Source organism: Candoia aspera, chromosome 4 (genome assembly GCF_035149785.1).
Source record: "Candoia aspera isolate rCanAsp1 chromosome 4, rCanAsp1.hap2, whole genome shotgun sequence".
Taxonomy (NCBI): domain Eukaryota; kingdom Metazoa; phylum Chordata; class Lepidosauria; order Squamata; family Boidae; genus Candoia; species Candoia aspera.
The window spans coordinates 34,702,614-34,715,744 of NC_086156.1; the positions used below are offsets into that span (position 1 = coordinate 34,702,614).

Sequence of the window (13,131 nt, forward strand, 5' to 3'; positions counted from 1 at the left end):
AGTAAGTAGAATGTTTCACGTTTCCAATAACCACCCCCCACGCGCGGGGGTGGAGGTGGATAGAGACAAAACAAAACAAGACAAAAGCAAAAAAGAAACAACAACAAAAAACGCTTTCGGACCTGGAGAGCGAGGCTTTAAACTGCCCCAGAAAATCAGCCAGTTGGCGCGCAGGGCCTTCAAAGGCAGTTTGGAATAAGAGCCGAGGTGCGATTTTGACAGGCCTTCGTTACCAAAGGTGTGGAAAATACAAAGAAGCGTCTTGAAATTGCACTGTCACCTTAAACCCCAAACAAAGCAGAACAGGGGAAAGCGGAGATTTATACACGCACGCACAAACACATACACACGTACTTTCAGTCCGTGGTGGCCTGTTATGCATACCAATGGTTTTTGTCATTTATGGCGAGGCAAGATTTATGGCTTCATGTGCCCAAGCTGTAAACAGAGCTCCCCAACAGAAAACACTTGCTCCTCAGAGCATATTGCGAGTGCTCCACATGAAAGGCGGAAAGCTGAGCTGCTGCGTAGGAGGGGGGACAGCAGGGACCAAAATTCACCGGTCAGCCGTTTTGCTACCACCTCCCGCTTGACAGTGGCGTGGAAGAAAACGCGCTTTTGTCAATGATCAGCCCTACACTTTTCTTCTGGAAACTGCTGATGCGACCCTTCTCTCCCCCACCACCACCTTTTGCCACCCCTCCACAAAAGGAAAAGAAAACCCACCCTCTGGGCAGAACAGGGGAAAGGAAGTTCTGTCCGGAGAGAATTTGGGAAGAAAACTGGATGTTCAACCCGTTGCGCGTCTTCCCCTGAAGTCACAAAAATTCACAAAAATCACGCAGGCAATAGCCGGCTGTGTGTTTTGTCCACCTTGCCGGATTCCGAGAATATTTCGTTAGGATGGTGCCTGAAGAGCAGATATTAAGATTCTTCCCCTTGAAGGCAAATACAGATTTAAAGAAAAGGGAGAATTTAACACCTGAATATTCCAATAAAAGTAACCCAATTAATAGGCACCAGTGTTCTTTTCCTCCTCCCGTTTATTAGCTTTATGGTCTCTATAACCGATCCCCTCTTCTTTGTCTCTTTCCTTAGCTCTACTGGAGCGTCAGAAATCTTTTTTCCTCATTCTCGGGTTTCTCCCTCTTTACCACCACACTATACAGGTACCTTTGCATTAATTTAATCTCCCCTCCCTTGTTGCCATCTAAAAAGCCAAACTCTGTTTGGATTTATGCAACTGGACCTAAAGCAGCATAAATCCAAAGGGCTCAAGGACCCCTCATTCTGGAAGCCCTTAAGCAAGGTAGGGAAGAGGCTTGCTCCTCACAAACAAAGAAAAGCTACCTTGCATTTACACAGCAAAGTTTGGAAATGAACGTTTTCTCTCTAAGGAAAAAAATTATCGACAAGTTTCCCAAACAGCTCAGCAAATAGGAAAAAAGATCTCAGCATGCCTTATTAGAAAGTGCACGTGGGTGTGTGTAGAGATAAAATAATTCAAAACTCCATAAGTGGGACAAGAAAGTACTGGAAAGATTGTTCAATAATAAGAGAAATATGATCCTAGATTTTTAAACTGCAGGGCACTTAACACTTCCAATCTACAAACTCTTTCCCTGGAAGTTATTATCATTAATTTTATGGGACTCACTTCCTGAAGTGAACAGCGTTTAAAATCTCAGCCCTGGAAGGTAGGCTCTAAATCTGATGAATAAACATGTCTCTAATATTGTTTATCATATCACTACCATTGATACTTGGATTTCTATTTACTCAACTCTGTTCCCTTTTTAACTCCTGAACACAAACACACGTTGGTCTCAGGATTGGGAACCATTATTTATGACTGTTTTAACTGGGTCAAAATCCTCCAGAACTGGGCCATAAATCATACAAAATGATGACAAAATAATTGAGCCAAAATTAACGCTTCCCCCCTTTTTTCCCAGCTGGGTCTGGCCTATTTGAAATCTAATTTTCCCTCCCGCCTCTGAAAAAGCTACTTTTAAATATTATTATGGATTGCCAAACAGTTCTGTTTAGTTACACACAAACACAGATACACAGAGATAGATACATAGTGAAGGCCTATGAATGGTTTATTTTGCACAGATATGCTGGGGACCTGCTTGTTTAGCAGATCAGAAAAGGAGAGCTAATTTACACAAACAGACACTCACATGTATATGCACGTATGTCTCTCTCATATACACATATATACAGAGAGAGAGATGCAGTCACACACATTCTGCTATTAAATATCCATACCATTTTGGTAAAGAAAGTTTTATTCTTGATACTTCCAATCTTTATGTACCTAAAGTCTAATCCTAAATTGAATAACTGCAACTGCCAATAAAAGGAGGGGGAAAGCATAGCAGAGTGGAGGCGAGCACACTGCCCCCAGCCCACTGGCAACATAAATCAACAGTCAGCACTCTGACCTTTTGCAGTGCTGGGACTCAGTGGTGGATGCAATTTTATCTAACATTTGTCCCCTCGTATAACACAAGGAGGGCTTTCGTGCCCTCTCCCCATTCTATTTAGGGGGCATTTCCCTCCATAATACAGAACGAACAACTGGTTAGGAATTAGTGTTAGCCAATGCAGACCTTTAGGGAAGAGAGGAATGCACGCATCTGCTTCTGCTTTCCAGCGTCCTGCTCCAGCAAGTACGCCCAGCAAAGAGTCTCATTGATTATCATGGCGCACAGATGGATGGACGCTTTTCCTCCATTCTCTGAGAGAAGGGCGAAGGTGCAAGCGGAAGGGGGTGGGGGAGGCACACCTCGCTTCCAGGCGAGCTTGGTAAAGGTTTTCCCAGCACAGGCTAAGTGGGCCACCCGTAAACAAAAGTATCAGCATGCATCATAAATAAAATGGCAGCTGAATTGCATATACATCCAACTGCAGTCTAGAATAAGAAAGAAAGAAAGAAAGAAAGAAAGAAAGAAAGAAAGAAAGAAAGAAAGAAAGAAAGAAAGAAAGAAAGAGAAAGAAAGAAAGAAAGAAAGACCCTTAATATCTGACTCGGATCACAGTCTCCTGATATTGCTCAAAACACACATGAATCTGAAGAATATAATAAGCACTAAGAGACAAACAGCGCCTAAGGAGTCTCTCTTCTTCCTCCATCTGTCGGTTTTTAAAAGGAACCCCTATATCGTTCAGCCAAAAAACCAGTCTGGAACAGCCCACAGGAACCTTAAACCTTTCCGAGTACGGGGCCGGAGGCGGTGGGGGGTGCTGTTCTCTGCTCGTTGCAAGGCTCCCTCTCCCAACCCCACAAGCCCAGGGAAACAAAGACGAAGCCGAAGTGAACGGCTGCCCGTATCCCCCCCAAGCCTTTCCCCCTGACTTTCGCCTTGCCTCGCCCCGCCAGAAGTCGCGCGCGCGCAAGGAACAATCAGCGGAAATACCTTAAAGTAAAATCCATCCTCTCTCTCTCCCCCTTTTTTTTTAACGAAGCATTTCGTCCTAACAGCCGGGCAACAACCTTTCCATCAGGATCCAGTGCGGTAGCCCAAACGGAGGCTGTCCGAGGGTGAGCGTAGCGCTGGGGGGCGAGGGGGGGGGATCGGCGGTGGATAATAGAAAGCAGTCCTTGCTCTGAACCGAAACTGGGGAAGCGTAATCGCAGGCGAAGCCAGTCCGGGTCTCCACTCCAAATGGCACAATAATGCGCTGTATTATGTGCTCACGTGGTCATACGTCAACTTAAATCCTTTTATTTGAAATCGGGAATCGCTGAAGGAACCAGGGTTGGAAGCGCGAGCCTCTGGTGTATGTGTGTACGTGCGCGCGTGTGAGTGTGTGCGCGAGAGAGCATGTGTTTGCTTTCCCTTCTTTCCTCTTAAGCTTTAAGCAAGGGCATTTAAGAAGAGGGAGGGGGAAAACCATGAGCTGGAGACGTTTATTATTATCCTCCCAACCCACACATTAAGATTTTTTTTCACGTAAGTTTTAGAGGGAAGGTAAGAAGAATTACTTTCATAGGGCGTGATTACGTGGAACCGACAGGCTAATCAAGTGCCCTTTAGGAGGAAACCTCTTTGGCGACCCTTCGGAGGTGGGGGGAAAGGGCACCCAGCACAAAGCAGATGAACTTCATCTGCGAAATTAGGAGGACCATCAGCCATCCCACAGCCTCTTCTGTATGCCTTTTGAATGGGGCTTGCTCAACACCCACACGGAACAGCAGAGTTGTTGTGGGGACCCCAAAGACTTGCAATTACCTGACAAAGGACCTTCTGGTAGAAACTACTGGACTGCTGTCCTTGTTAATGGCCCAGGAGGAGGAGGAGAGCGTCTGCCTGCTGGGTGGTGGTTCTGAATTTCACCAACACTTTGGGGACCTTCTTGTTCAACCTGCACTTACGCATTTCCTATGCAAGTACTTGAGTGATGTGCAAAATTACAGGGTTCTTGAGCGATGAAATGTTTAAGACAAAATAATGATATAACTGTCCAGGGATGGAGAACTTCGGGGGTGGGGGGAAGAAGAGGAAGAGGAAGCTCACAGAAGTCCTCTGAGTGAACCTAAGAAATGATCTTCAGCTTTAGGCGGATCTAAAAGTTTTTACTCCTGCACAGTTCATTTTCATAGTGCCTTCTAACCAAGGAGATGTTGAATCGTTTTAATGAAGAGACAAGCTAGTTCTACTGTCAGGCCCACTTTGGTAGTTCTAATCCAGAATACCTTCTCCAATTTTGCATTTACGAAGTGATTTCCTCTCAACTAGTCCGTGAGAATCAGCTCACTGCCGCCTGCTTCTTTCAATGCTCCCCCCCCCCAGCTGTTTCTCCCTCTTTCTAGTCCCTCTCTTTGTTATGAATTTATAATGTGTGAGAAGATGAAATCTACACCCTCCACCAGCTTATGGTCTGATTATGAGCAGACTTGTTCCTTCAACTTTAACCTAATTTTAAGTGTGTTACACCAGAAAAAACATGTTCAACAACAAGGTGGAAGCGCATGGATTCAATAAAGTTTGTTCAATTTGTCAGAGCACTCTAAGACTGGCTATTCAGCTTCACTGACTCTTAAGGAACATATTTTTAAAGTATCAATAGGCATTTTAATAACAATGGACTGTCTTAAAAAGAGAGCAAAAGTCTACAATGCTGCAATTCTATGCACATTTACTTGGGAGTAAGTTTCATTTACTGCTGTGTAAACCAGTATAGAATCACACTTCGGAAAGCTGCAGACCCAAACTAACTGAAGTCAATAAAAAAATGCCCCTCAAACACATTTTCCTTGGAGGCAACTTTCATAGCTTTGTTTTCAGGTAAGTGTGCCTAGGATTAAGGCTTCAAAAAAGCAGAACTCAACCCTTTGACTGTTGTCTAAGACTGCCATCATTTACAGTGCATTTTTACAACCTTAAAAGCTAGCTTTGTAGTTTTCTACAACTCAACCATGATGGCCCATTCAGAGTTCTACTGGCAAAAGGTAAGCTGTTACCAAGAGCAACTTTCTGCTCAGGAGGGTTTCATGTGTTATTTAAGGGAATGTTTCTACCCAGTCAAAAGAGATCCTCATAACTTTTGGGGCAACAATGAAGCTGAAATTAATGGCTTCATGGAAAACAGCAAACCTTCCTTGGTCACAAGCAAAAGTTTTTGCATGGAGTCAAAAGCTGAAAGAAATCACAAAAGCAATCATGATCATCCTAAATTTGGGGTGCAACTTCACCTTAGAGGCCTACCTAGTGCCGCTTCCTTTCCTTTTCAAAGATCTCTTTTCTTTGAAGATCTTTCTTGGTGTTGAGTTAATGTGAAAACTGCTGTTGAACTATTAACTCCAGTACTCACTGGAGATGTGTATGACTCCATTAAAAAAAAAGTTAACTTCCTGGCAGCCTAGTTTTTTGTCTTGCTGGCAGAAATTCCCCATGATGTTTTTCTGCACCTCAAGGAGCTGGAAGTTTGAACACTTTGGGAGAGCCAACAAAGTTACATTTTATTTTGGGATTTAGATGGGGTGAAGATAAACTTGTGCATACAGCCACAGAATCCAGGCTGGAGAAACAAGAAACAGATTGGAGCTGAGATCTCAAACAAGGTTCTTTGGAAGAAAAGGAAGGAAGGCACTGATGTCCTTGGTCACTGCTTTCCAAATAAATGGTTACGATTTTTGGATCCAAGCATGATGGATTCCTCACCTCTATGTGAGCTAAAGCAACCAAGAGTGATCATAACCATATTAACTATGAGATAAGTCCTACTGATTTCAGTGGGACTTTCTGTCAAGTAAACATCCACAATAGTGAAGCCTCAGAAACAAGTGGGTTTTTCTTCTCACTAACCATGCTTCCAATTCCACATAATTGGGGGGGGAAACGTATCTTTTTATGGTGAATTCAGTTAGCTCTGAGGAATAGTCAGATGCCAATTTACAATAAATTTCTTTTTTTTTAACGTCAGCGTTAAAATTTTACACATATAATATGAGTAGTGTGTGAGGCTGGTTCTTGTTTTTGTTTTAACTTTTACTTTAACATTTATACCTGAAAAGAAACAAGATTTCTATATTAGAGTTTGTGGCTGTGGTTGTATGTGTGTGTTGCTTATTTTTATGGTTCCATTTGCAGAATCTGTTTCAGTCCTGGAAGACATACATCTTGACTCCTATTATCTAACTGCACTTATTCAGATAGAGTATTTTCCTATTAGAGAAATGTGGGAAGAATAAATTTTGTGCAAATAAATAAATACATAAATAGGATCTGTTACAAGGTTAAGTTAGAACATTTAAAGTTATGTCTGGAATAATGTGTATTGAATCTCAAGCACTTAAGTAATAAACATCTTTAATTTCCCCCTTTCTAAATACTTTGAAATGTGAAATATAATATTTTGTTCTGAAACAGCCAAGACCCAAGATTCTAGGGCTTCTTTAAAAGGAAGAACTTGAACAGTCTCTTATGTATCAGCACGACAAACCCTTGTAATTTATGGCTGCCTTTTAACAGGTACCGACCTAATTCAGCCTCAGATCTGAGTAATTTTAGCAGAAAAATCAAATAACTATCCACATACTTCAGTCTGTAATCCTGGTAGAACAATCTTTTTTTTTTTTTTTAAAAACGGCAGAGCTTTGAATGAAATGAGAGCTCAAACTTTAACCTCAAAAGTAGATTGCAATGAATAGTTTTCAATTATTCCATTTTCACCTTCGGCAGTGTATAGACCGGAGGCTTTCCAAGGAATTTTAAAAAGTAAAAGTGATCCTCCACATTCCTTGGAGTTACCAGCACTCCTTGGTAATATTCCCACTTTTTTTTTTTAATTCTAAAAGTGTGTTTATTCTCCCCTCTACAAACCCCAAACACTCTAAAATTACGAGACACCTTGGAGAACCACGGAAGAAAAACACTCTCCAGAGCAATAAACAGTCCATCGGTGTAACCCTTTTAATCATCAACTTAGTCTTATATCTTGACACCCACCCCCAATGCATATCCAGTAACACCCTTGCTGCTTTGGCGCTTTCCAGCCGGTGTGCAAGGCTGCCTGATTTGAATGGCACTCAGAGAACTGTTCTTACTAGGCTCTGTGTATTTCTTTGTTTAACAAGACGGGCATTCACGGACCAAGAAAGATGAATAGACCGCAGTGAAGAAAATTCCAACCGATTTAGCTATTTATCAAACCCCAAACTCGCAGCAACCTCTCCGACAAGCACTGGCAAACCGAGTCCTCTTCTCTGCAACGCGAAACTATTTTAAACTCTTGGGCAAGAGATTTCATTTCCTCCCACCTCCACCAGCAAGGTCCTTACCTCCTCGTGCTTCCAACCATGGGACAGAATTGTTTCCAGATTGTATATTCCTTTATGTCGTTTTTTCCGGTGTCCCAGAGTGCTATAAACAAAGAACAGGCAACAGCTAACTAAAAATAAAACATTATTGAGGCTATAGGTATTAATTTCAAGTGAAGAGAAGAGACAGGACTGTTTAGCAACTTTAAAAGATACAAAATTAGTAAAATCAAATCAATATTCTGGTCTTAGAGCAGCATAAACATTAGTAAAATGAAATGGATAATAATAATAATGCCTTTTGCAATAGCGTGGAATGAAACTGAAAGATAGCTTGGTATGTAGTGAGCTCTGCTTTTTTGTATATACTTCTTATGAGAAACATGCATTTTTAAGTCTCTGGGAAATCATTGTTTAGCATCATTTAATCAAATAAAGACATGAGGTACTACTGGCAAAGTTCATCTTTGTTTAAAATGGCTAAAAAAAACCCTCTACCATTATCAAACATGAATGCATCCTTGGCTATTGGGGCCTGATCTACCAGCAATGAACAATGTAATATTGTCTCAAGTTGATTCAGAATCAAGAACAGTAACAACAACAACAACAACAACAACAACAACAACAACAACAAAGTGGGAAGTTGGGAGCAGGGGAGATAAAATAATCCTGTATGTGTCTTCTGGTGGTCCCTTAGTAAAATGAGTGTCTGTGGATAATGTTGACCTTGATAGTAAGTTTTCTTCAAGCCTTTTGTAATAATAAAGAGTGGCTTGTCCCTTCTTTTCCTCCAATCCTCTGGTTGTATCATCACCAGGTTTTAAAAGACATATACTGATCCTTCTTCACATGGCTAGTAAAAATGAGTGTTGTGTATTGCTCTGTCTTCTGGTCGGAGGAACCTCTTCCCAAATTTAAAAAAAATCTCTTTTCCATCTGGGGAGAACTTTGCCCCACAGAATCTGGAGTTTGGTAAATTGGGGTCCTTTGATAGAGGCAAGGTTTGTTAATGAGTAGCATAATTTCATCTTTGGTGCTAAACAGCCATTGAGAAAGAGAAAAGCAGCCATAACCGTTTGCTGCGTGGTTTATTTTTTTGCCTGAACAAGAGCCTTGCTTTCTGGAACTGCAGGTGGGTTGTGTCAGATGTCCCCTCAAAAACTGAGGGTGCTCACGGCTACTACAATATTTTCCCGCCCCCCCCATTTCTGCCACTTTTCCATTATCTCCTTTAAATAAATAAGCAAGCATCGCCTTGTAAAACCATCAGAGTTGATCTCAGTTGCCATGATTGGGTTGAACCCTCTTTCCCTGCGCGCATTTATTTATTATTAAATATGCACCCTGCCTTTCAGAAACTGCGTGTATTGGAGAGTGACTAAGGGTCCCATAGTGGGATTTTAGACTGCCAGAGCGGTTGGAAGGAGACTTCTTTCCACCTCAAAAGCTGCAAAGTAGGCCCGGGGCTCTTACCCGAAGATAAGCACTTCTTGTTATCCCAAAGTCGACCCTTAATCGCGATATTTTCACTCGGTAGAAAATCGCTCGGTTTAACTAAGAGTCAGGAAGAACGCCTCCCTCCCTGACTTCGAAGTGGACTACCACCCACCCGCATCTCCTTTCCCTTTCTCACGATGCATGCTGCCCAATCTCCCGTTTCTTGTTTGGCCCTGATGGAGAAGCCGGTGATTTATGAAGCCCTGGAAAATTTAAAATCAGTCACCAAAAACCGCCCTCCCGAGCGGGGGCAGGCAACCTTCCCCAGGGGGAATGAGGGCCAGAAGCACGTTATCAACTCAGCTTCGCCTAGGCGGAGGGTGAATCGCCCGGACGGCAGAACTGACCACCAAAGCCGTTTATCAGCGAGATTTAAGCCTTTCGTAAAACTGCCCTACAAAGCAAGCCAGCGCAAACAATGAACGGCGATCAAGGCGCACGACTGGCCCCTACGTACTTACCAAACCTCCTCATTCCCCCTTATTGCTTGCTTAAGAAGTTTAAGGACTCTTGCAAAGATACATCAGAAAGGTTGCGGGTTTGGGTTTGTTTTTTAACGAGAAGATTGGGGGTGGAAGAGTTGAGGGTAAGAAAGAGGAAGTTGCCCTTCACTTCGGAAAGAATCATTTCGACCAGTGAGAACTGACGGCCACCGATTCATAGCTGGAGACCGGCATTAATTATTTAACCGGTCACGTGACGTCCTTCTCTTCTCCCCTTTCCCCCCGCCCCCCTTTTCAGATTAAAATTTCAATACTCCGGGAACAGAGGCAACACCTTTATCTATCCTAGCAGAAGCTTTTCCTTTGCTTACGGAGCCCTTATAATCTCTCCGCTTTCTGACAGTTTTTCAGTTTTCGAGGAGGTCGTTTGGACATCAATAACGCGGGGAGGAGGTGGGGGGAGAGTCAAACTCGGGGGGAATGAAACAGGCAACCCTACCCCACCCGTCACTGGGATTCGAATTTGTATTGTCAGTAGCAGGTAGGGGCATAATTGGAAGCCCAGCTTTTTATCTCAGCCAAGACACCGGGCAGAAGTGTTGATGATAGGAGTACCAGATAGCCAAGCTCTTAAAAGAAAGGCTATCAAGCGCTTCATAATCCCCTTTTTATCGGTATTTCTTTGAATGATACAGAGGGTGATGAAATTCAGATTAACTGTGCAGCCTGCAGGAACATGGCACCCCTCTAGGGAGGGAAATGCCTCCGCCTTTGGTCAAATCCAGAGAGAACACTGTGGAATGCCAACACTCCACTGAAACGTGATATGGAAGGTATGAAAAGCTTTGGCCAGCAGGTAACAACCACCCAGATTGCAACTAAGCCTCATTGGGCTGGAGCTGGACTAAATTACAGCAGAGTTATTCTTACTTGCCAGGAGCCAAGTCAAGTTCCTCTAAGTTCAGGCTTAAGTAGGTGAGTATAGGATTGTGGCCTTAGGCCATTTCAAGCCATCACTCTGCTAGTATCATTAATGAGAACAGGCATACTGTCATTACAGCATGGCTGGATGATGCTAGAAGATGCTAGAATCAGTAGAGTGGAAATGGCTTTAACTGCACTCAGGTCCAATTGAAGTTAATGGGGCAAGTCAATCAATGTCTCCCTCATGTAATTTGGAACTAAATATGACTAATTTAGTCAGGATCCATCCCACTGAATTCAGCTGGATTTTAGCACAGTCTGGTTCTTTTGTGCCAAATCCCTATCAGGAAGGAGACTAAGTTAGTTTTGGCCTGTTGGTGGCCAGCAGGTTCAACTGTGATCCAAGTATGAGCTTAAGAGAAGTGGCCTCCTATCCATTGTCTGAAGGCTCCTTATGGAATGAGAAGAGCATTAGATGCCTTTGCAGGTGGCCAGCTCAAACAAATCTGCAAAATTCCACACTGCTTAAAAGTAGTGTCATCTTCGCTACCCATTCCTGTTTAACCCATTCACCTTCTTAAGGATAGTCAAATTTTTGCAGAAGCTGTATTTGTGAAGGGCTAAAAAAGCTTTCCATAACCGGGCACCTCTCAACAAGGAAGCTGGGATCAAGAAAATCTGGAGGGCACCAGGGTGGGAAGGCTGAGTTAGAACTTCCCTATCAGCTGTCCTCCCTCCATTCCTCTCTCTTGCAGTGCAAATGTAGAGGAAAAGTAGTGCAGAGGACTCCTTTTGACAGTCGGAAACATAATCTTCTGTGCCTGTCATAAATCGCATGGGAAAGCTCCCTAGTTCTGTTTATTGGTCTTCCAGTTGGTTCACACTAAGGTTGCTTCGTGTAATGGTGTCACTGTGATGATATTGATCGTTTTGTATATTTCTGTAGGGAGCAAGCTAAGCAAACAAAAGAGCACTTTTCTTTAATTTTTATTTAGGGAGAGGAATGGGGGAATCCCACCTCAGGCCAGCTCTGCAATCCCAGCCAATGGACCAGGAGTGGTGGAGTGAGAAGAAATGGGGGGGGGGGGGGATCAGTCCAGGACTGAAAGAAGGTCAAAAGGGGTGGGGTGGGGTGGGGTGGGGGGCAAACAAGATGGCAAGAGTAGAAAGCCAGAAAAGAGATGGCTGTACTTCTATCAGTCTACACCTTCATTCTTGCTTGGAAGGTGGAGGCGTCAGCAAACAACCTCCAGCAGTAAACCCTGGAAACGCTCAGCCTTCTTCTCCTCTTCCCATCCTCTCCCTCCTCCCTCCCTCCCGCCAGCCATGCCAAGTACCCTAATCTTCTTGTGGCTGCTGACTAAAATGGCAGGCCATCCTTCTAGAGCCTGCATAGCCAGGAATGAATTCCACAAGCAGTGATTAAACAAAGCAAAACAAAAATAAACAAACCTCCGGGTGCATACCACAAATTGGAGTGGGGAGGAAGAACAGCCTCCTCACCCTGCTCTGGCTTGTGTGGGAGCACCAGGCTTATGTTGGACTGTTTTGGGGGGTGGGGGTTGCTTGCACTCCCTCCCTCCCTCCCTCCCTCCCTCCCTCCCTCTCTCTCGCCTATCTGCAACATAAAGAAACAGTCAATTTTAGAATCCGCTTCCTTTATAACAGGGCAAAGATGTGTGACTGTATGTGTGTGAGAGAGAGAGGTGGAGCAGACCAAGAAAGAGAAGCATATTTAGGTCCGAGAGGCAGATTAGAAAGAATACTGCCTTTAAAGGTCAAGGGTTTGATGGGTCAGTCTGCTTCTTTTAAAAAAAAACAATTAATGGGATAGAAAATTTGTCCTTTTGGTGAACTCTCCTCATTGCTCTGGTGCAGGCAGGACAATAGTAGGGTTTAAACTCCTACCCTGTAGTTTTTGGAATGGTTGTAACATTAATTAGGCCATCTAAGGTAGAAATCCAGGGCACTAACCTATAACAACACAGCCTCCCCCCCCCAAGCCCACCCCCATACCCAAGTGCAACTACATGCTTAAGAAAAAATGAGAAAAAATCCATAGAATAATTTTTAAAAATTACCTTGAACGATGACAATCGGCCATATGTATTTTTCCGCCCGTGTTCGATACTCCACCCAGAAAGTATACACTTTCGGGGCACAGCCAAGCGACTGTGTCTTTTATACATGAACACATTTTCCCCAAGAAAATCCTTCGTGTCTTCGCAGACCTTTTCCAAGAGAATGCCTTTCAGAATTGCTGTTGAATTACAAAGAAGTATTTATTGTAGGACGTGATTAATGATTCCCAGTAAAATTGCTATTTTCAGGGTGATTTCATTTCAGCTTTTTAAAAAAAATATGGGGAAAGACGGGGGAGGGAAAGGGGGCATCCAGCATAAGACCACGGAAGTAAAAGAGGATCCATAAGCTTCTGCTTATGTAGTTGATTAAACATCTTGAGATTCCTCTTAATTTGGAAGTTTCTGTAAA

The 13,131-nt window shown here is 43.3% G+C and overlaps 1 protein-coding gene across 4 annotated transcripts in view; it reads right to left on the minus strand.

Moving 5' to 3' along the window:
• The window catches only part of HOXA3 (homeobox A3), a 49,881-nt gene that overhangs the window by 9,389 nt on the left and 27,361 nt on the right, over positions 1-13,131 (minus strand). For 3 of the 4 annotated variants that reach the window (XM_063303802.1, XM_063303800.1, XM_063303803.1), the window contains 2 exons: positions 12,720-12,898; positions 7,793-7,874 (listed from right to left, as the gene is read on the minus strand). The gene's annotated coding sequence lies outside the window, so the exon portion shown is untranslated. Of the gene's footprint in view, positions 1-3,425; positions 3,846-7,792; positions 7,875-12,719; positions 12,899-13,131 lie in introns of those variants that run through there. The other variant, XM_063303801.1, reaches the window with a different exon arrangement.